The sequence below is a fragment of the Lolium rigidum genome, chromosome 3, assembly GCF_022539505.1.
Source record: "Lolium rigidum isolate FL_2022 chromosome 3, APGP_CSIRO_Lrig_0.1, whole genome shotgun sequence".
Classification (NCBI taxonomy): Eukaryota; Viridiplantae; Streptophyta; class Magnoliopsida; order Poales; family Poaceae; genus Lolium; species Lolium rigidum.
The window spans coordinates 135,927,547-135,948,260 of NC_061510.1; the positions used below are offsets into that span (position 1 = coordinate 135,927,547).

At 42.0% G+C, this 20,714-nt stretch overlaps 1 long non-coding RNA gene across 2 annotated transcripts; it reads left to right on the forward strand.

Annotated features, from left to right (window-relative positions):
* The first annotated feature begins 16,036 nt into the window (after window positions 1-16,036).
* LOC124698263 lies at window positions 16,037-19,714 on the forward strand. 2 transcript variants are annotated; one of them, XR_007000915.1, is made up of 5 exons: window positions 16,037-16,421; window positions 16,527-16,576; window positions 16,655-16,835; window positions 17,162-17,246; window positions 18,090-19,714. It is a non-coding gene; the product is annotated as an uncharacterized LOC124698263 (long non-coding RNA). The 2 variants fall into 2 exon arrangements; XR_007000914.1 differs by having other exon boundaries at window positions 17,162-17,232.
* Window positions 19,715-20,714: the final 1,000 nt, after the last annotated feature.

Consider the following 20,714-nt stretch of genomic DNA (forward strand, 5'->3'; position numbering starts at 1 on the left):
TTGCCATGTATTGCTTAGCATGCTCTATGTATTTCTTCATTAATGGGTGCAAAGCATATGATGCAAGAGCTTAAACATGAGCACAACAATTGCCAAGTATCACATTACCCAAAACATTTTTAGCAATTACTACATGTATCATTTTCCAATTCCAACCATATAACAATTTAACGAAGGAGAAACTTCGCCATGAATACTATGAGTAGAAACCAAGGACATATTTGTCCATAAGCTACAGCGGAGTGTGTATCTCTCCCATAAAGTGAATGCTAGGATCCATTTTATTCAAACAAAACAAAAAACAAAAACAAAACGACGCTCCAAGAAAAAGCACATAAGATGTGGCCGAATAAAAATGTAGTTTCAGGGAGGAACCCGATAATTTGTTGATGAAGAAGGGGATGCCTTGGGCATCCCCAAGCTTAGACGCTTGAGTCTTCTTGATATATGCAGGGGTGAACCACCGGGTGCATCCCCAAGCTTAGAGCTTTCACTCTCCTTGATCATGTTGCATCATACTCCTCTCTTGATCCTTGAAAACTTCCTCCACACCAAACTCGAAACAACTCATTAGAGGGTTAGTGCACAATATAAATTGACATATTCAGAGGTGACACAATCATTCTTAACACTTCTGGACATTGCATAATGCTACTGGACATTAGTGGATCAAAGAAATTCATCCAACATAGCGAAAGAGGCAATGCGAAATAAAAGGCAGAATCTGTCAAAACAGAACAGTTCGTATTGACGAATTTTAAAATGGCACCAGACTTGCTCAAATGAAAATGCTCAAATTGAATGAAAGTTGCGTACATATCTGAGGATCATGCACGTAAATTGGCATAATTTTCTGAGCTTCCTGCAGGGCAGTGGGCTCAGATTCGTGACAGCAAAGAAATCTGGAACTGCGCAGTAATCCAAATCTAGTACTTACTTTTCTATCAACGGCTTAACTTGGCACAACAAAACTCAAAACTAAGATAAGGAGAGGTTGCTACAGTAGTAAACAACTTCCAAGACACAAAATAAAAACAAAGTACTGTAGGTAAAAACATGGGTTGTCTCCCATAAGCGCTTTTCTTTAACGCCTTTCAGCTAGGCGCAGAAAGTGTGTATCAAGTATTATCAAAGGGTGGTACTTCTATAGCGGGGTGTGGGCTCTTCTCAACCAGGCATATTATATTAGATACATAAGTTTTAGCATCTCCCTTTTCATTAGTCTTAGGCGTGCTACTCTCATCAAACAAATTTTCAGGAACAAGCCAAGCATAGTTATTTTCTAGTGCATCATTCATAGCTAGGAGCTTGCATGGTATTGGTGCTTTGATATCCCCACCATCATCAATATTATTAGTGTATCTTATTCTATCCATATCCATCTTTTCAAGGAGACTAACAAAATTAGTAGGAGAACCAAGCATATTGAATTTAGCAAACACCTTTCTAGCTTCTCTTGCTAGACCACCAAATTCTCTAAGAAGGGTTTCTAAAACAAAATCTTTCTTTTCCCCTTCTTCCATATCACCAAGTGTGAAAAACATGTGTTGGATTATAGGATTAAGATTAACAAATTTAGTTTCCAACAAGCGAACTAAATGCGCAGCAGCAATTTCATAAGTAGGCGCAAGATCTATCAAGTGTCTATCTTCAAAATTTTCAATGGTACTAACATGGTTGAAGAATTCTTCTATATTATTTCTCCCAACTATAGACCCACGTCCTACCGGTATGTTCTTTGTGGTAAAATTAAAAGGAAACATGATGAAATAAGTAAAGTGAATGCAGGTAAACTAAATTTTTTTGTGTTTTCGATATAGCAAACAAGATAGCAAATAAAGTAAAACTAGCAACTAATTTTTTTGTGTTTTGATTTAGTGCAGCAAACAAAGTAGTAAATAAAATAAAGCAAGACAAAAACAAAGTAAAGAGATTGAGAAGTGGAGACTCCCCTTGCAGCGTGTCTTGATCTCCCCGGCAACGGCGCCGGAAAAGAGCTTGATGGCGTGTATTTCACACGTTCGTTGGGCAACCCCAAGAGGAAGGTATGATGCGCACAGCAGCAAGTTTTCCCTCGAGAAAGAAACCAAGGTTTATCGAACCAGGAGGAGCCAAGAAGCACGTTGAAGGTTGATGGCGGCGGGATGTAGTGCGGCGCAACACCGAGAGATTCCGGCGCCAACGTGGAACCTGCACAACACAACCAAGCTACTTTGCCCCAACGAAACAGTGAGGTTGTCAATCTCACCGGCTTGCTCGTAACAAAGGATTAACCGTATTGTGTGGAAGATGATTGTTTGCAGAGAAAACAGTAAAAACAAGTATTGCAGTAGATTGTATTTCAGTAAAGAGAATTGGACCGGGGTCCACAGTTCACTAGAGGTGTCTCTCCCATAAGACAAACAACATGTTGGGTGAACAAATTACAGTTGGGCAATTGACAAATAAAGAGAGCATGACAATGCACATACATATCATGATGAGTATAGTGAGATTTAATTGGGCATTACGACAAAGTACATAGACCGCCATCCAACTGCATCTATGCCTAAAAAGTCCACCTTCGAGGTTATCATCCGAACCCCTCCAGATATTAAGTTGCAAACAACGAGACAATTGCATTAAGTATGGTGCGTAATGTAATCAACAACTACATCCTTAGACATAGCATCAATGTTTTATCCCTAGTGGCAACAGCACAACACAACCTTAGGGGTTTCTGTCACTCCCCCAGGTGTCAATGCAGGCATGAACCCACTATCGAGCATAAGTACTCCCTCTTGGAGTTAAAAGCATCTACTTGGCCAGAGCATCTACTAATAACGGAGAGCATGCAAGATCATAAACAACACATAAGCATAACTTTGATAATCAACATAACAAGTATTCTCTATTCATCGGATCCCAACAAACGCAACATATAGAATTACATATAGATGATCTTGATCATGATAGGCAGCTCACAAGATCCGACAATGATAGCACAATGGGGAGAAGACAACCATCTAGCTACTGCTATGGACCCATAGTCCAGGGGTAGACTACTCACTCATCACTCCGGAGGCGACCATGGCGGTGTAGAGTCCTCCGGGAGATGATTCCCCTCTCCGGCAGGGTGCCGGAGGCGATCTCCGAGATCCCCCGAGATGGGATCGGCGGCGACGGCGTCTCGGCAATGTTTTCCGTATCGTGGCTCTCGGTACCGGGGGTTTCGTCACGGAGGCTATTTGTAGGCGGAAGGGCAGGTCAAGAGGCGGCACAGGGGGCCCACACCACAGGCCGGCGCGGCCAAGGGGGGCCGCGCCGCCTAGGGTTTGGCCACCCCGTGGCCCCTCTTCGTCTCTCCTTCGGACTTCCGGAAGCTTCGTGAGAAAATAGGCCTCCGGGCTTTTATTTCGTCCAATTCCGAGAATATTTCTTTACTAGGATTTCTGAAACCAAAAACAGCGAGAAAACAACGAATCGGCACTTCGGCATCTTGTTAATAGGTTAGTTCCAGAAAATGCACGAATATGACATAAAGTGTGCATAAAACATGTAGATAACATCAATAATGTGGCATGGAACACAAGAAATTATCGATACGTTGGAGACGTATCAGGCCCGACGAAACGTTCGCCAGACGCGAGCAGACACTTTACGCGTCCACGCAGCGTCCGCGCGACGGATCCGAGACACATATTTGGGCATGTTTGCGTCGCTGCGAACGGCCCAGTCACTATGCGTCGTCCCGCCGGAGTTTGTACCAGATACATTTTTGGCCCGGACAGATGCGCTCGGAACCGAAATCATCTTCTGTTCCCTTCTCTATTTCTTCAGGTTCGAGAGAACACAGCAGCTCTTCAGCTCAGCAGAAATTAATCGGGTCACGCTGTTGCTTTCCTTGCCGTTGGATTGAAACGAATGGTGGATGGGAAGCCTCAGGTCACGTTGTGCCCTGTGAACGTGGGGGCACTGGATCTCTGTCCAGAAGATAGATCATGATCATGGTAGTGACCTATATTCAACGTGATGATGATTTGATTTTGCACTCGGCCTTGAACAGAGGTACTAGTACGGTGTCACAATTTTTTATCATTATACTTGGACGGTGGCCAAATTCAAAATCTCATAGCGGCAAAACTTGCCGCCCACAAAATACAAAAATTTCACACGCTTCCAAATTCCTATTCTACCCCTGTGGAGATGCCAGCAAAGTCGGTTGGTGGGGGGGTCTGCCCGTCATTTTTTGTATCACCACCTCCCTAGCCCAGGAAACCCTCCCAAAAAAAATACATTTCCTTCAGACCACCCACCGGAACTTCCCAAGTCCCTCTCTCCCACCTCCACGACCACCGCACCGGAACATCCCCGCCGGACTTCCCCGGCCTACCCGAGCCCTCGCGATCCTCGTCATCCGGCTGCCTGCCGGAGCCGCTTCATCGACGCCGTCATCAACCGGACCGGATCATCCCCGCCGAACCTCGAAACCATATGCTCATCCAGCAGTCTACCGCAGTCGCTTCAGCTGCGGTATCGTCCACCCCACCGGAGCCGCTTCGCCGGATCAGTCGTCCACCGCATCGTATCTTGCTCACCGACACCGCTGTGCATGAACCGGATCTTCTTCACCGGCGCCGTGCATGATCTAAACTCTTCTACTGTCGCTTTTCTATTGCTTGCCTGCAAGTTCTTGTTTAATCTTGGGGAACCTGTTTGTGCTAACGACGCGCCGTTACTTTTTTGCGGATGAGATGAGTAACCATGAAGTGTAATGGCCGTCTCTCCAACCCCAAGTAGCACATGTAGCGTACTTCATCACCGGATCTATCAACCCCGGGAAGATCTGCTGTGACTCCCACGAGTGCTTCTCCTAATGTAAGTCCCTTGTTTTAGCGCCATGTTCGGGTTCGGATGCTTGTTTGTCCGAAGCTCTTTTAGTTCATTCCTAGCTATGACCGTAACACGTTGCTATTTTCTACTTCATTGCTAACTTTAAGCGATTGAACATTTTGGTTTGCATTCCCTGCTCCGTAGATGTAGCCATCATAACTTCTATCTTGCTCAGTCGTTGTTACAAAAATTATAGGTATTATAGTAACATCCTGCTATTATTTAGTTCATGGCCAATTTTAAGTAATTGCACATGTTGGTTCGCATTCCCTGCTCTATAGCTTTTGGCATCGTAACTTCTATATTTGGTTTACATTCCCTGCTCTGTAGATCTAGCCATCATAACTTTATCTTGCTCAGCCGTTGTTACAAAAATTATGGCCTGCTACTATGTTGTTTGTGCCAATTTTTTACTCCATGAACATGTTGGCTTGCATTCCCTGTACTACAGGTGATGCCATTGTTTTGTATCTAGTTCATTGTAAGCTAACAAAGTAAGGACTTAGTTTGGCATGCTATCACTCTGCTATCTAGCCTGTAGTACAAATATACTTGTCATACTACTAGATAATAATTTTGCGTGCCATCTTGTTCTTGAAAAGCTGCATTATTGACTTGTTTCTCTGACTTGGCATGACGCTCACATATGGAAAGCTGAACATATTGGTTTGCATTCCCTCTTATACAAGTTCACAGGTGATCCCACTATATTTTGTATCTGGTCCATCCTAAGCTCCAGCATTAACTATCACTACAACAGGAATAGCCCTACAACAACACATAACTTACAACGCTGCCGATATGTGTATCTAAAGTGGTAAAGGCCACGTCGCCACGCTTAAGTATTTCTATAACCATCTAAAAATGACCATCTCCCACCTCCACAGCCCCATCGTAACTTCCCACCCAAATTCTTCTCCACCCACCTTAACCCTAGCAGCGCCGCCACGAATCAAAGCATCGAACAGCAATCCGCCTCCCTTCCTCTCCGCCCACCTCGCCTCTCGGTCCTCTCTCCCAATCTTCACTGCTCGGATCGTGGCTCTCTACTAACTCGGTTTCTGTCTCCCTCAGATCGAGCCATTGGCGACTCAGGGCGAAACTCCGCACAGGGTGTGTCGTGCGTGCCGCAACTCCACGGCGGCCTAAGACTCCCGACGTTCAGGTCGACGAGCCATGGTATCTGACATCCGGCTGCATCTCTGCATCATGCGCTCTACAATACGGCCGCCCAGGTTTGTTTCCCCTCTAGCCTCACCTTCTCACAATAGAAAATTGATAGTTCTGGTTCAATCCTTTATCGTAGGAGCCCAATCAATCAATGCAAGATTGGCAAATCTCCTATTATGGCCGGTAGGTACGATTACTAAATTTGCACCTGACGGATGTACTGCTTTGCAAAGTTGTCCTCTTTGCATATTCTGATCCGTACTTAGTTGTTGCCTAAAGGAATGCAGTATCATATTTGGAAACATACGATTCACAAGTTTTAGTTTCCGGAATTTGCAGCTTATAATTTATAGATTAGTAAAAGCAGATTCCTGGTTCTGCTAAGCTGATGTTTCTGCACCTGCCCAATCTTTTGTTATTTGTTAATTAGAACTAGCTCGCTTATACACAGTTTGACCATTATAGATAATGGGTACCTTCTAAGCATTTTCATTCTCTTTTATTAATTTGGCCATTTGAGAGTGACCAGACTTCTAATAGGAATTGATCCAAAAACTAAAACCTGTTTGGCTTTTCCTGTTGGTTTTCTAGGATCGGCATGGTCTTAATTATTAAATCCTTATTGTAAAGTTTGTTAACTGCAAACATCTAAAATTTGAACCTTATAAAGCGCTTGATCTTTTGCTCCTATTATTTTTCAAAAAAATTGTAGCTGATTTTAGTAACATGGATACATACTGTTGCAACATAATTTATGTATCATAGATGAGAAATGCCACTGCAGTTTTTCTTGTGATATTATGCTTTAATCCCATATGTGCTAAAAGATCTATCATTTCTTAAGAAAGCATCATATCATGATATGTTCTTTTTATTATGGCAGGACAAGTAGCAACTGACCGCTGAGCAACCTGTGATGTGTCCTTGTTATATTATTTTGATATGCTCATATTGGTGCACCTCGACTCTGCTTTTCGAAAAGGACAACTCATAAATTACTGAATGTCTTTGAGCTTGTTGGTAAGCTATAATGCTCCCATATGTGTTCCTGTAGTTTTGTTAATGTTCACTGAGCTGCTCCTGAGACATATGGGACTTCAGCTTGTGCCCATTGATAATTTAGCTCTGTGGTATTGTGACTGACCATAGTGTAGATCTAGATATTTAAATGATTCTAGTGTGCTGTTAAATCCATCCTTCCATATCTTTATAATAGTTACTTCTTTTTCTGTCTTTCCTTTGTCTTTTGATCTGTGTAATACCGACTTGATATGTAGGTGCCATGCGCTGTTTTAAATGCGGAGGATATCACAAATTATATTGCAGGACTTGTCTTTGGGTATGCTACTGAGGTGTTTGAAGAAATTCCAAGCAATATGTGGATGTGAATTTAAAGGTATCATAAACAAAGATGCACAGTATACATTTTGCTTTCTTTTTCAATAGACTTTATTCTACATGTACGTATATCTGGAAAAGAAACATGCAGTTAAGTGCTTTGAAATGTGAAGATATCCTATGTTTCAGATATATTTATATATTTTGACATTTTTGAATGGTGGGTACTACAGCAAGTAGGTAGTAGAATTTACTACCGCCATCTTTTTTTTTTTGCCACATCTGTTCTAAAATGTGTACATTCTTTTTGCAGGCCCAAAAGATCAGCAAGGACCGTCACATTCAAATGCTACATTAGAAGACAGAGCACAAGAAGGAATACAAGGAATATGTAGGATTAGTTAGAATATCATATTATGACGCAAGCTTGTAAGATGTGTACTCTTATGATAATTTTCATGTATGGATGGTGATTATAATTATAATATATAAATGTTTCTTTATGCAATGCTTTCATGTTGTTGTATGTACGTATTAAGTATATATTTTATTGATGAGGAAAACAAATACTGCGATAATTGAAGCTACAAAGCCACCCAATCCAGAAGAAGAATATTTTGTCAAAACAAATTATTCAATCCGCATAAAATATGTACCAACGGATACTACAGTTGCTTGACCTCCGTTGCCACTTTGCAACGCTCAATTTTAGTTGTTACCAACGGACCTATATGTGTTGCATTGTACCTTTGCAACACCCAAAAACGCAACGCATTATTATCCGTTGGTAGATGCGCTAGCAACGCCCATATTAGCATTTAGATACAGGTATATCCGTTGCTGTAGGCGGGGTCTTGTTGTAGTGTATCCTCTATGTGTTGCTCATTACAAGTTTATATCCCGAAACATCTTGATTTGCATCCCCTTCACTATAAGTTCAGGAGTATTATTTAGTTCACGGCCAAAATGAAGTAATTGCACTTGGCACATGTTGGTTCACATTCCCTCCTCTTTAGCTTTTGCCATCGTAACTTCTATTTTTGGTTTACATTCCCTGCTCTGTAGATGTAGCCATCATAACTTCATCTTGCTCAGTCCTTGTTACAAAATTTATAGCCTGCTACTATGTTGTTCATGCCAATTTTGTACTCCCCGAACATGTTGGTTTGCATGGGACTCGACAGTAGTAAGTCTGTTGTTTCATTCTAACATGCTCTCTTATATTGGCTGTTGGTATGCGGCATGCACTCTTTGTTTGCTTATTGTGCGCATTACAATGATCTTGTTATAACGACGAAATGATGAGTTCCAAATTCTTTGGCAAACAATATTGCAGTGTCTTTGCGTTTCCATTGTTGCTGTCTTAACTTGTAATGTCTTTGTTTCAGATATAGGTGCTGCATGGACAACTTAAAAGATTTCCGGATCGCTTCATTGTATTGCTAGGTTTAATTACCATTCAATTTCTCTGGGTTCTGTAATATTTTTTCAAAGCCTTGCAGCTGATGTAATATTTAGTTAGTTTTTATAGTTCTTTGGCGCATTTTTTCTTTGGTGCTTGTGGTAAGTGAGGCTATCCGACAGAAATCAATGCTGCGTAAATATTCTCAGTATCTAAATCACGAATTCCCATCCCTTAAACGGCCCAATTAAGCGAAATCACATATGTGCCGGCCCGCAAAATCCTAAAGCGCCTATTACGCCGGCATATAAACAGCAACTAAACAAGCTGGCCCACTTACTTATTGGGCCAGCCCACTTGATTTACTGTGGACATTGGGCCGGCCCACTTTCTTTAAGGTGGACCCCACCCACTACTGGGCCGGCCCACTAACTAGTTGGGCCAGCCCAATTGCTTTTGTCGTGGACCCCACATACTAAATGGGCCGGCCTTTTAAGACGAAAGTGGGACCCACCTTTGTTTTTGGCCCGGCCCACTACCGTGTTGGGCCGGCCCACTTGCTATATGGTGGACCCCACATACAAAATGGGCCGGCCCTTTAACAGGAAGGTGGGGCCCACCTGTGTTTTTGGCCCGGCCCACTAGCATGTTGGGCCGGCCCACTTGCTATATGGTGGACCCCACATACTAAATGTGCCGGCCCTTTAACAGGAAAGTGGGACCCACCATTGTTTTGGCCCGGCCCACTATCTTGTTGGGCCGGCCCACTTGCTATATGGTGGACCCCACATACTAAATGGGCCAGCCCTTTAACTGGAAAGTGGGACCCACCTGTGTTTTTGGCCCGGCCCACTATCTTGTTGGGCCGGCCCACTTGCTATATTGTGGACCCCACATACTAAATGGGCTGGCCTTTTAACAGGAAAGTGGGACCCACCGGTGCTTTAGGCCCGGCCCACTGGCTTGTTGGGCCAGCCCATTTGATCTAATGTGGACCCCACGTACTAAATGGGCCGGCCCGATAGCAGGAGAGTGGGACCCACATGCTAATTGGGCCGGCCCACTAACTTCTTGGGCCGGCCCGGTTGCTTTAATGTGGACCCCACTTTGTAAATGGGCCGGCCCGATAACAAGAAAGTGGGTCCCACATGTCTTGTGGGCCGGCCCTTTTGCCCGTTGACCGGTCAAACGAGTGCATTCGGCCCGGCCCACATGCTTAGTGGGCCGGCCCATTAAAGTTTTGACCAGCCAACCTTAGAGGTTAGGCCTGGCCCACGTAACTAATGGACCAGCACAACTATATAGTTGACCGGTCAAATTAAGTCAGCTGGCCCGGCCTGCAAACTTAATGGGCCGGCCCGCTTAAGACGTGGCAGGCCTCGTGTGGGCCTACCATCTACCACGGGGTTTCAGCCGGTTAACGCCGTTACTCGCCGGTTAACGGCGTCCGCCACGTGTCGGCTTGCATGACGTCGGCGGTCAACGGGCTCCCGGAAACACTTGCGCAACGGTCCGATTTTCCGTGGCGGAAGGGCGCCCAAGCGCGACGGACCGAAAAAAACGTCGTTGGACTTTGCCTGACACAGTTTCCACAACAGAACCCATATCGTCGGGTTAGGCCCATGGGCGACGAAAAATACCCCTTAGCGGACGATTTTGAGACGTTGTCTATCAGAACTTTTCTTGTAGTGAGTATTCCCTCTCGATACAAGGTTTAGGCTAGCAAGGTTATTTGAAACAAACACAAGGATGAATGGTACAGCAAAACTCACATAAAAGACATATTGTAAACATTATAAGACTCTACACCGTCTTCCTTGTTGTTCAAAACTCAATACTAGATATTATCTAGACTCTAGAGAAACCAAATATGCAAACCAAATTAGCAAGCTCTAAGTATTTCTTCATTAATGGGTGCAAAGTATATGATGCAAGAGCTTAAACATGAGCACAACAATTGCCAAGTATCAAATTATCCAAGACATTTTAGAATTACTACATGTAGCATTTTCCAATTCCAACCATATAACAATTTAACGAAGAGGAAACTTCGCCATGAATATTATGAGCTAAGAACACATGTGTTCATATGAACCAGCGGAGCGTGTCTCTCTCCCACACAAGCATGATGTAATCCAATTTATTCAAACACAAACAAAAATAGAAACAAACAAACAGATGCTCCAAGTAAAGTACATAAGATGTGACGGAATAAAAATATAGTTTCAGGGGAGGAACCTGATAATGTTGTTGATGAAGAAGGAGATGCCTTGGGCATCCCCAAGCTTAGACGCTTGAGTCTTCTTGAAATATGCAGGGGTGAACCACCGGGGCATCCCCAAGCTTAGAGCTTTCACTCTCCCTGATCATAGTATATCATCCTCCTCTCTTGACCCTTGAAAACTTCTTCCACACCAAACTTTAAGCAAACTCATTAGAGGGTTAGTGCATAATCAAAAACTCACATGTTCAGAGGTGACACAATCATTCTTAACACTTCTGGACATTGCTCAAAGCTACTGGAAGGTAATGGAACAAAGAAATCCACCCAACACAGCGAAAGAAGCAATGCGAAATAAAAGGCAGAATCTGTCAAAAATAGAACAGTCCGTAAAGACGAATTTTAAAATGGCACCAGACTTGCTCAAATGGAAAAACTCAAAACTAATGAAAGTTGCGTACATATCTGAGGATCACTCACGTAAATTGGCATAATTTTCTGAGTTACCTACAGAGAATTAGACCCAGATTCGTGACAGACAGGCAATGCTGTTTCTGCGCAAGCAATCCAAATCTAGCATCAACTTTACCATAGAGACTTTACTTGGCACAAAAACATGATAAGGAGAGGTTGCTACAGTAGTAAACAACTTCCAAGACACAAATATAAAACAAAGTACTGTAGCAAAATAACACATGGGTTATCTCCCAAGAAGTTCTTTCTTTATAGCCATTAAGATGGGCTTAGCAGTTTTAATGATGCTCATATGAAAAATAGAGTATGAAGCAAAAGAGAGCATCAAGAAGCAAATTCAAAACAAATTTAAGTCTAACATGCTTCCTATGCATAGGAATCTTGTAAATAAACAAGTTCATGAAGAGCAAAGTAACAAGCATAGGAAGATAAAACAAGTGTAGCTTCAAAAATTTCAGCACATAGAGAGGCATTTTAGTAACATGAAAATTTCTACAACCATATTTTCCTCTCTCATAATAACTTTCAGTAGCATCATGAGCAAACTCAACAATATAACTATCACATAAAACATTCTTATTATGAGTCTCATGCATAAAATTATTACTCTCCACATAAGAATAATCAATTTTATTAGTTGTAGTGGGAGCAAATTCAACAAAGTAGCTATCATTATTATTCTCATCAAGTGTAGGAGGCATAGTATAATCATCATAAAAATTACTCTCCATAGTAGGTTGTACCAAAAGATCACTATTATAATCATCATAAATAGGAGGCAAAGTATCATCCAAGAAAATTTTCTCCTCAATGCTTGGGGGACTAAAAAGATCATGAAAACCAGCTTCCCCAAGCTTAGAACTTTCTATATCTTTATCAACAATGGTGTTCAAAGCGTTCATACTAATATTACTACCAGTATGCAAATAAGATTTCATAGGTTTTTTAATTTTCGCATCAAACAATCCATGTTTTAAATCAGGAAATAGAATAAGAAGCTCATTGTTGTCCATTATGCCAAACTAGTGTAAACAAGAAACAAAAAGATGCAATTGCAGGATCTAAAGGAAATAGCTTCGAGCACAAACACAATGGCGCCGAGAAAAGTACTGTTACACTGGAACCGGAGTATGAGTGCCTTTTTACCTTTCCTCCCGGCAACGGCGCCGAGAAAAGTGCTTGGCGCGTAGTTGACGAGGGAGGAAAAGTGCTTAGTTGCCGGGCTTGCCAATGTGTGAGTGCCGTTTACCTTCCCTCCCCGGCAACGGCGCCGGGAAAAGTGCTTGATGTCTACGGGAGCTTCTATTCTTGTAGACAGTGTTGGGCCTCCAAGAGCGAGAGGTTTGTAGAACAGCGGCAAGTTTCCCTTAAGTGGATACCCAAGGTTTATCGAACTCGGGGAGGAAGAGGTCAAAGATATCCCTCTCATGCAACCCTGCAACCACAAAGCAAGAAGTCTCTTGTGTCCCCAACACACCTAATAGGTGCACTAGTTCGGCGAAGAGATAGTGAAATACAGGTGGTATGAATAAGTAGTAGCAACGGCACCGGAAAAGTGCCTTGCCCGGGACGATAAACAAGCAGTAGTAATGCAGCGGTAGTAACGCAGTAAAACGATAAACAAGCGGCGATAGCGATATTTAGGAACAAGGCCTAGGGATTACACTTTCACTAGTGGACACTCTCAACATTGATCACATAACAGAATAGATAAATGCATACTCTACACTTTTGTTGGATGATGAACACATTGCGTAGGATTACACGAACCCTCAATGCCGGAGTTAACAAGCTCCACAATAATGCTCATATTTTAGTAACCTTTAGTGTAAGATAGATCAAAAGACTAAACCAAGTACTAGCATAGCATGCACACTGTCACCTTCATGCATATGTAGGAGGAATAGATCACATCAATATTATCATAGCAATAGTTAACTTCGCAATCTACAAGAGATCATGATCATAGCATAAACCAAGTACTAACACGGTGCACACACTGTCACCTTTGCACACATGCAGGAGGAATAAAACTACTTTAATAACATTGCTAGAGTAGCACATAGATAAATTGTGATACAAACACATTGCAATCATAAAGAGATATAAATAAACACTTCACTACGCCATTCATAACAGTGAGTAAGTATTCTGTGAAATATAGCCTAAGAGACCCACACGGTGCACACACTCGTCACCTTTACACACGTGGGACAAGGAGTCTCCGGAGATCACATAAGTAAAACTCACTTGACTAGCACAATGACATCTAGATTACAAGCATCATCATATGAATCTCAATCATGTAAGGCAGCTCATGAGATTATTGTATTGAAGTACATAGGAGAGAGATGAACCACATAGCTACCGGTACAGCCCCGAGCCTCGATGGAGAACTACTCCCTCCTCATGGGAGCAGCAGCGGTGATGAAGATGGCGGTGGAGATGGCAGCGGTGTCGATGGAGAAGCCTTCCGGGGCACTTCCCCGCTCCGGCAGGGTGCCGGAACAGAGACTCCTGTCCCCAGATCTTGGCTTCGCGATGGCGGCGGCTCCGGAAGGTTTTCCGTATCGTGGTTTTTCGCATCGGGGTTTTCGCGACGAGAGGCTTTATATAGGCGAAGAGGCGGCGCAGGAGGGTCGAAGGGGTGGCCACACCATAGGGCGGCGCGGCCGGGGCCTGGGCCGCGCCGGCCTATGGTCCGGGTGGCTCGTGGCCCCCTCTGGTCCTTCTCGGGTGTTCTGGATGCTTCCGGTGAAAATAGGAACCTGGGTCTTGATTTCGTCCGATTCAGAGAATATTTCGTTACTAGGATTTCTGAAACCAAAAACAGCAGAAAACAGCAACTGGCACTTCGGCATCTTGTTAATAGGTTAGTTCCAGAAAATGCACGAATATGACATAAAGTGTGCATAAAACATGTAGGTATCATCAATAATGTGGCATGGAACATAAGAAATTATCGATACGTCGGAGACGTATCAGTCGTGTCCGTGAGTCTCTAGAGATGACAATGCAGCGTTTTCTCAATGGATTGAAGTATGATGTTAAAGGCATTGTTCGTCATTACACCTACACCAATATGAATCAATTGTTACATCATGCAAGAGAAGCTGAATCACAGTTGGCTGAAGAAGCAAAGGTTAAGGGACGTACTACGGGAGCTGGGCGTTTTACACCCCGTGTGCCTTCTACAGCGCCGGCGCCTTCGACGCGCTCCGTTCCTTACCCTACTCCACCTAGCAAACCGATCTCCAATGTGTCTAATGCAAAGAAGTCCGAATCTGCTGGAAGTACGAGTGGTTCTAGCATGTCTACAGCGCGCAACCGCGATATGCTTTGCCATACATGTGGTGGCAAGGTCACTTCAAGAGAGATTGTCCTAACCGCAAAGTCATGATTATCAATGAGGACAATGAGTATGAGACTGGACATGATGTTCATCCAAATGCTCCAGACGATGATGACTATGACACTGATGGTGAAGATGCCTATCCTTCTGATGCTCGTACCATTGTTGTGTCGCAGCGTGCTCTTACTGTGTTGCCTAGTGCATCTACTCAGCGCTGCAATTTGTTCCAAACCAAAGCTTTAGTTGGTCCTGACAAGGCTTGCAAGGTCATTATTGATGGCGGGAGTTGCCGCAATTTAGCAAGCAAGGAGTTATGTACCAAGCTGAAGTTGAAGTACCTACCGCACCCGCATCCATATTATATTCAGTGGTAAACCACATGGTGCGTGTTGAGTTTGAGATTGGACCGTATAAGGATTGCATTGATTTTGATGTGGTTCCTATGACGGTTTGTCATCTCTTATTGGGCCGGCCTTGGCTCTATGACCATTCTGTGCAACACAATGGCCGAGCCAATACATATCACTTGGAGTACAAGGGCAAGAAAATTAACTTACAGCCTATGTCACCACAACAAATTGTCAATGAGTCTCGTCAGAAGATTGAAGTGAATTTGGAGGATGCACCTCTAGATAGGCGAGAGAATTGTAATGTCATGAGTGATATAACGAAAAGTGAGAGAGTGAATTCCTTAGTTTCATTAGCCACCAAAGAAGACATGAGAGAATTTAGTGAGGATCCTACGGCCATGCCTCTTGTGCTTTTGTATAGAGGTACGGTCTTGGTTACTAACGACATGACCCATCTTCCTCTTGGTGTTTCTAATGTTTTGCAGGAATTTGGCGACGTGTTTCCGGAGGAGGTACCCGCAGGACTACCACCATTGCGAGGTATTGAGCATCAAATTGACTTGATTCCCGGAGCTTCGCTGCCCAATAGGGCGCCATATCGCACTAATCCCGAAGAGACGAAGGAGATACAGAAGCAAGTACAAGCGCTACTCGACAAAGGTTATATCCGCATAAGCCTTAGTCCTTGTGTTGTTCCTGTTATTCTAGTTCCTAAGAAGGATGGTACTTGGCGTATAAACAACATTACTATTCGATATCGTCATCCTATTCCCCGTTTAGAGGATATGTTAGATGAATTGAGTGGTGCTGCTGTGTTCTCTAAAATTGATTTGCGTAGTGGTTATCATCAAATCTATTATATTATTAAAACAACAAACAATTAACGGCAGAGATTGATCAATCTACACCCAAAGAGTTTTAACGGCGGATAGCTAAGATATCATCGTGCGGTCGGGCTAGCTACCGCCTGCCGCCATGTAGATTTCATCTCATATTGCCCTACAATCCTTTAAGGCAGTTGCAACGACCCCGTGTTTATATCAATCGAACAGTTGTCATCTTTAGCGGACATCATCATCTTCGGCGGCCGGCGGCTGGGCGGCTCGCTCTCCAGAGATCCAATGTAGGCGTCTTTAGCGGATATTACGGCCGGCCGGCCGGGTCGTTCTCTAGCGGCCTGTGTTTCCTCTTCATCTAGGCATGTAAGGTTGCTGCTCACCGTCCGGCTTGATTACACAACAGGTATTTGGCCCTTCATCTTCCTCAAGATATCTCTATCGTTTAGATTCAGAGAATCCAGGGCACGTAATTGATTCTCTTATTGATCTCTTGCAATTGTTGAAGCAGACGTATACAAGCTGGAGCGGTTAAATAATGGAAGTCCGGCCCAAAAGATGGTGCGCACGTACCGCCGAAGCTAATTTTTTAATGGTTGGTTTTCATGGTTCTAATATGCATCCGCAAACACAAAGCAGATCACCAGCAGGCCAGTGAAAAACAGCAGATCAATTTTATTCACCGTCTCCGCTTTGTTCGATAGCGCTGCCGTCTGCTGATTTCACAAGCCGGCCACACAAAGACCACAACGGGCCGATCAATTATCGATACTCATTAACATGATGCGTTAGAAAGCGGAGCAGGGCAGGGACTCCACAGGTAGGTCGTGAGCATCCTTCTTTTTTGCCGCCATTTGTATTCTCAATATGTACACGGTGAATCAGATATACTTTTGCTGGACTGGTATCTTAAATTATGTTCAATTTTTTGTCAATCTACTACCCAATCTTATTTTCTAAGAAGTTCAAGTGGTTATTATTTTGCGGAAGAGGTAAACTGATTTTGCGAGCTGAATTTCTGTTGATCTTCTATCGAAGCTAATTTTCCAGAAAGAAGTTCAACCGATTCTTAATATGCAAAAGAGATGAAAATTATACTTTGCTGGATCAAATAGCGTGAAGATTATATAAATTGTTTTTATACAGATAAGCTTCGAAACAGAGAAGTGCTAGCAGGTGGAGAATCGTTTGATGAGATGTACGCCGGCCATGTTGCGGTAGGTTCTGCAAGGTTGGAGCACCCGATCTTCCTTTTTCTTAAGTTGTTTAGTAATGTACGAGCCTAACTAAAATAGTTCATCCATCTTGCCACTAAGACATGCCTCGATTCCAAAAAAAAAAAACAAATGCCTCGATTGCTATTTCCTTTCCTCTAACAGTCTTAATTTAATCTCAAGTAATGCACGCCGTTGCAGTATTGCAACCGAACGGAATACATCACAGATACGTGAACCTTGCATTAGGAGCTAGGCTTAATTTCTTGCTATCAGTTTATATGAACCGACTTCGTCCGGTATTAGTGGAGAGATATTATGTCTGTAGTGGATGTCTATCACGTTTGTAAACAAAGCTATTATCAAAGACTTGAATGCCAGCGCTTCCCAGTAGAAGCTCTAGAAGATGGTGCCGATGGCAGTATGTTGCAAAAGTTAGCCAGAAGAATAACGACGAAATGTTACCACTACTTACAGAAGCCGCGGCCGATGATGGGATGCAGCAACACATGTGCGACAAAAATGAATGGATAGTTTTGAAGGAAGGTGGCTAGATAGACATGCATGCTTGAGAGAGGGCTCTAACTTAAAATATTATAGGGAAAGCTGATTGTTATAGTTTACTTCCTTTTTGGTTTACTACATGGTTTGGTTTAGTAATTCAGTATAGTAGTTTTAATTGCGTAATCAATTCGGGATGGTATGTGCGGAATTAACGAAAAGGAGGGGAATTGTGTAGAAGGGCTCCTATTCTTTTTCGCCATCTTTGAATACATATATTATTTATATACATACTATTGTCGATGAGGCTTGATTAGTACAATTTTTAATATACTGACATATGCAATATGGATAAACAGGGAGAAGAAATTATTGGCTGATCCAGAAAAAGTTGTTATTCACATAAGCTTCTATCATTTAGAGGGACACCGTAGTGACATTGCAGTGAAATGAAAATATTGATGGAGAAAGGTTGGAATCTGCGGGGCTTTCTTCTGCTAGCATATCTAGGTAGCTTAAATCAAGTAAGTTACGCTTACATGTACTATATATGTCTGCAAATGTTGTACCTTATATTGTACACACTTGAATGCCATGTCCTTCCTCGATTATTTTTAAATGTTAAACGTAACATTAGGCAGGTGTAGAAAACACTTACACAAAATCACACACCATTTTCTTAACTATGTCATTCTACTAGAGTTTCAATTTTGCTATTAGTATTATAATTCCACAACTTTCATAATTCCTTCAACCAAAATGGTGAGCTTCTCTTTAGTTCCCATTTGTCTGTTTCTGTTACAAAATATAGGTAAGCTTGCAAGACTAGCTCAAAACTATATTCTTTGATCTTTATATGAACAATCATAAAATCAGCAGGGCTGTGGATAAATTTGGAGTCAAGCAAAGAAACTAGAAGAGAAAAGACAATAGTTTTTGGTGGAGTAGCACCTAATACGGAAATGTGTTATTTGCGTCATATTTAACATGCGAACATGTGTATTATATTTTCAGTGATATGTGTATGCTTCTACCAGGGCAGGAGGAGTGAATCCGGAACGTTGGCGTGTTTCCTTATAAATTACAATTAGCTATGTAGAACTATTCATTTTCAAACCACTGAAAACTAATATCTTTTAATGCAAAAATTATCATAATAGTCTGGGCAGACATTATATATTCTTTTGTCACAGAGTGGTACAAATGAAAGATAAGAGCTTTGAGGTGCTGTTAAAGAATGGAGTGAGAAACCGGTGTTAGATCTATCAAAATTAGAGCTGGTCAACGTAATTTGGGAGCCCTTCATTTTCTTATGTTTCATTTCTTTTGTTGAAACAGTTTTGTGGGTATGGTCACCGCTGAGAATATATACTATTTTTGAAGGTTTACTTTTTAAAGCTAAAGTAACTCTTGAGGATTACTTCCGAGATATCTTCAAAAGTATAAAATACAAGTTAACACATGTTTCTTGGGGTCGATATTTCATATGTATAATCCTTCTTTTAGTTTTACTATTTATCTATCCATTTTGACAGCACATGTAATATATGCTAAAGATAAGTAGGATACCATTATTATGTGGAGTAAGCATGCTCTGCACAATAAAAAGAATCTACATGATTATAGTTGATGATAATGCGGGTGAAAAAAAAAAAACATCTGAGGTACAGATTAGCCGAATTAATCTTACATTTATTTGTTGATGGGCATTCATAAAAGATGAAAAGAAACTTCACCATGAGTCAACCACAAAGCACAAAAATATGCATTGAACAAAAGATGCTTTGATTTTTATAACTTTGGCTAAACATTTTTCCGCTCAGATTTCTTCATAACACTACCATTTATAATTATATATAATAACATGTTGACTAATAATGGTCAAAGCTCGGAAGATTAAGACTATGACTAATAATGGTCAAAGCTCGGAAGATTAAGACCATGTTAACAATATATCGAAAATCTAGCCGCGCAAATGCGCGGGCCACCCTGCTAGTTAGGATGAAAGAAGGGGATGAGTGGAAAACCGCCTTTAAAACAAAATTTGGTTTATATGAGTGGTTAGTAATGCCTTTTGGGTTAACTAATGCACCTAGCACTTTCATGAGGCTGATGAACCATGTTTTGCGTGAATTTATTGGCAAGTTTGTGGTTGTGTATTTTGATGACATATTAATCTACAGCCGCAATGAATCTGATCATACTATACATATTCGACATGTTTTGCAAGTGTTGCGTGATAATCAACTCTATGGTAATCTTGAGAAGTGCACATTTTGCAAAGATAAGGTCATATTTCTGGGTTATGTTGTCTCTAAGCATGGAGTAGAAGTAGATGTGTCTAAAATTGAAGCTATTCAAAATTGGCCTACTCCCATGAATGTGAGTCAAGTAAGAAGTTTTCATGGTCTAGCTGGGTTTTATCGCAGATTTGTGCCCAACTTTAGTACTATTGCTGCACCTTTGAATGATTTAACTAAAAAGGGTGTTGTTTTTGCGTGGGGCGCAGCCCAAGATCATGCTTTTGATGAACTTAAGAGATTGTTAACTTCTGCACCGTTGCTTGCACTTCCTGATTTCAATAAGCAATTTGAGATAGAATGTGATGCTAGTGGTATTGGAATTGGTGGTGTGTTGATGCAAGAGGGTCGCCCAATTGCATATTTTTCTGAGAAACTTTCTGGTGCTAAGTTGAACTATCCTATATATGATAAAGAATTGTATGCTTTAATTAGAGTTCTTGAGGTTTGGCAACATTACTTGTGGCCAAAAGAATTTATCATACATTCTGATCATGAAGCTTTAAAATACCTGAAAGCCCAATCTACTTTGCATAAGCGTCTAGCTAAGTGGGTTGAGTTCATTGAGTCTTTTCCATATATTATTAAGCATAAGAAGGGAAAGATAATATTGTTGCTGATGCTCTATCTAGGAATAATATGCTATTAACTCAACTTGATGTTAAAATTCCTGGTTTAGAGATA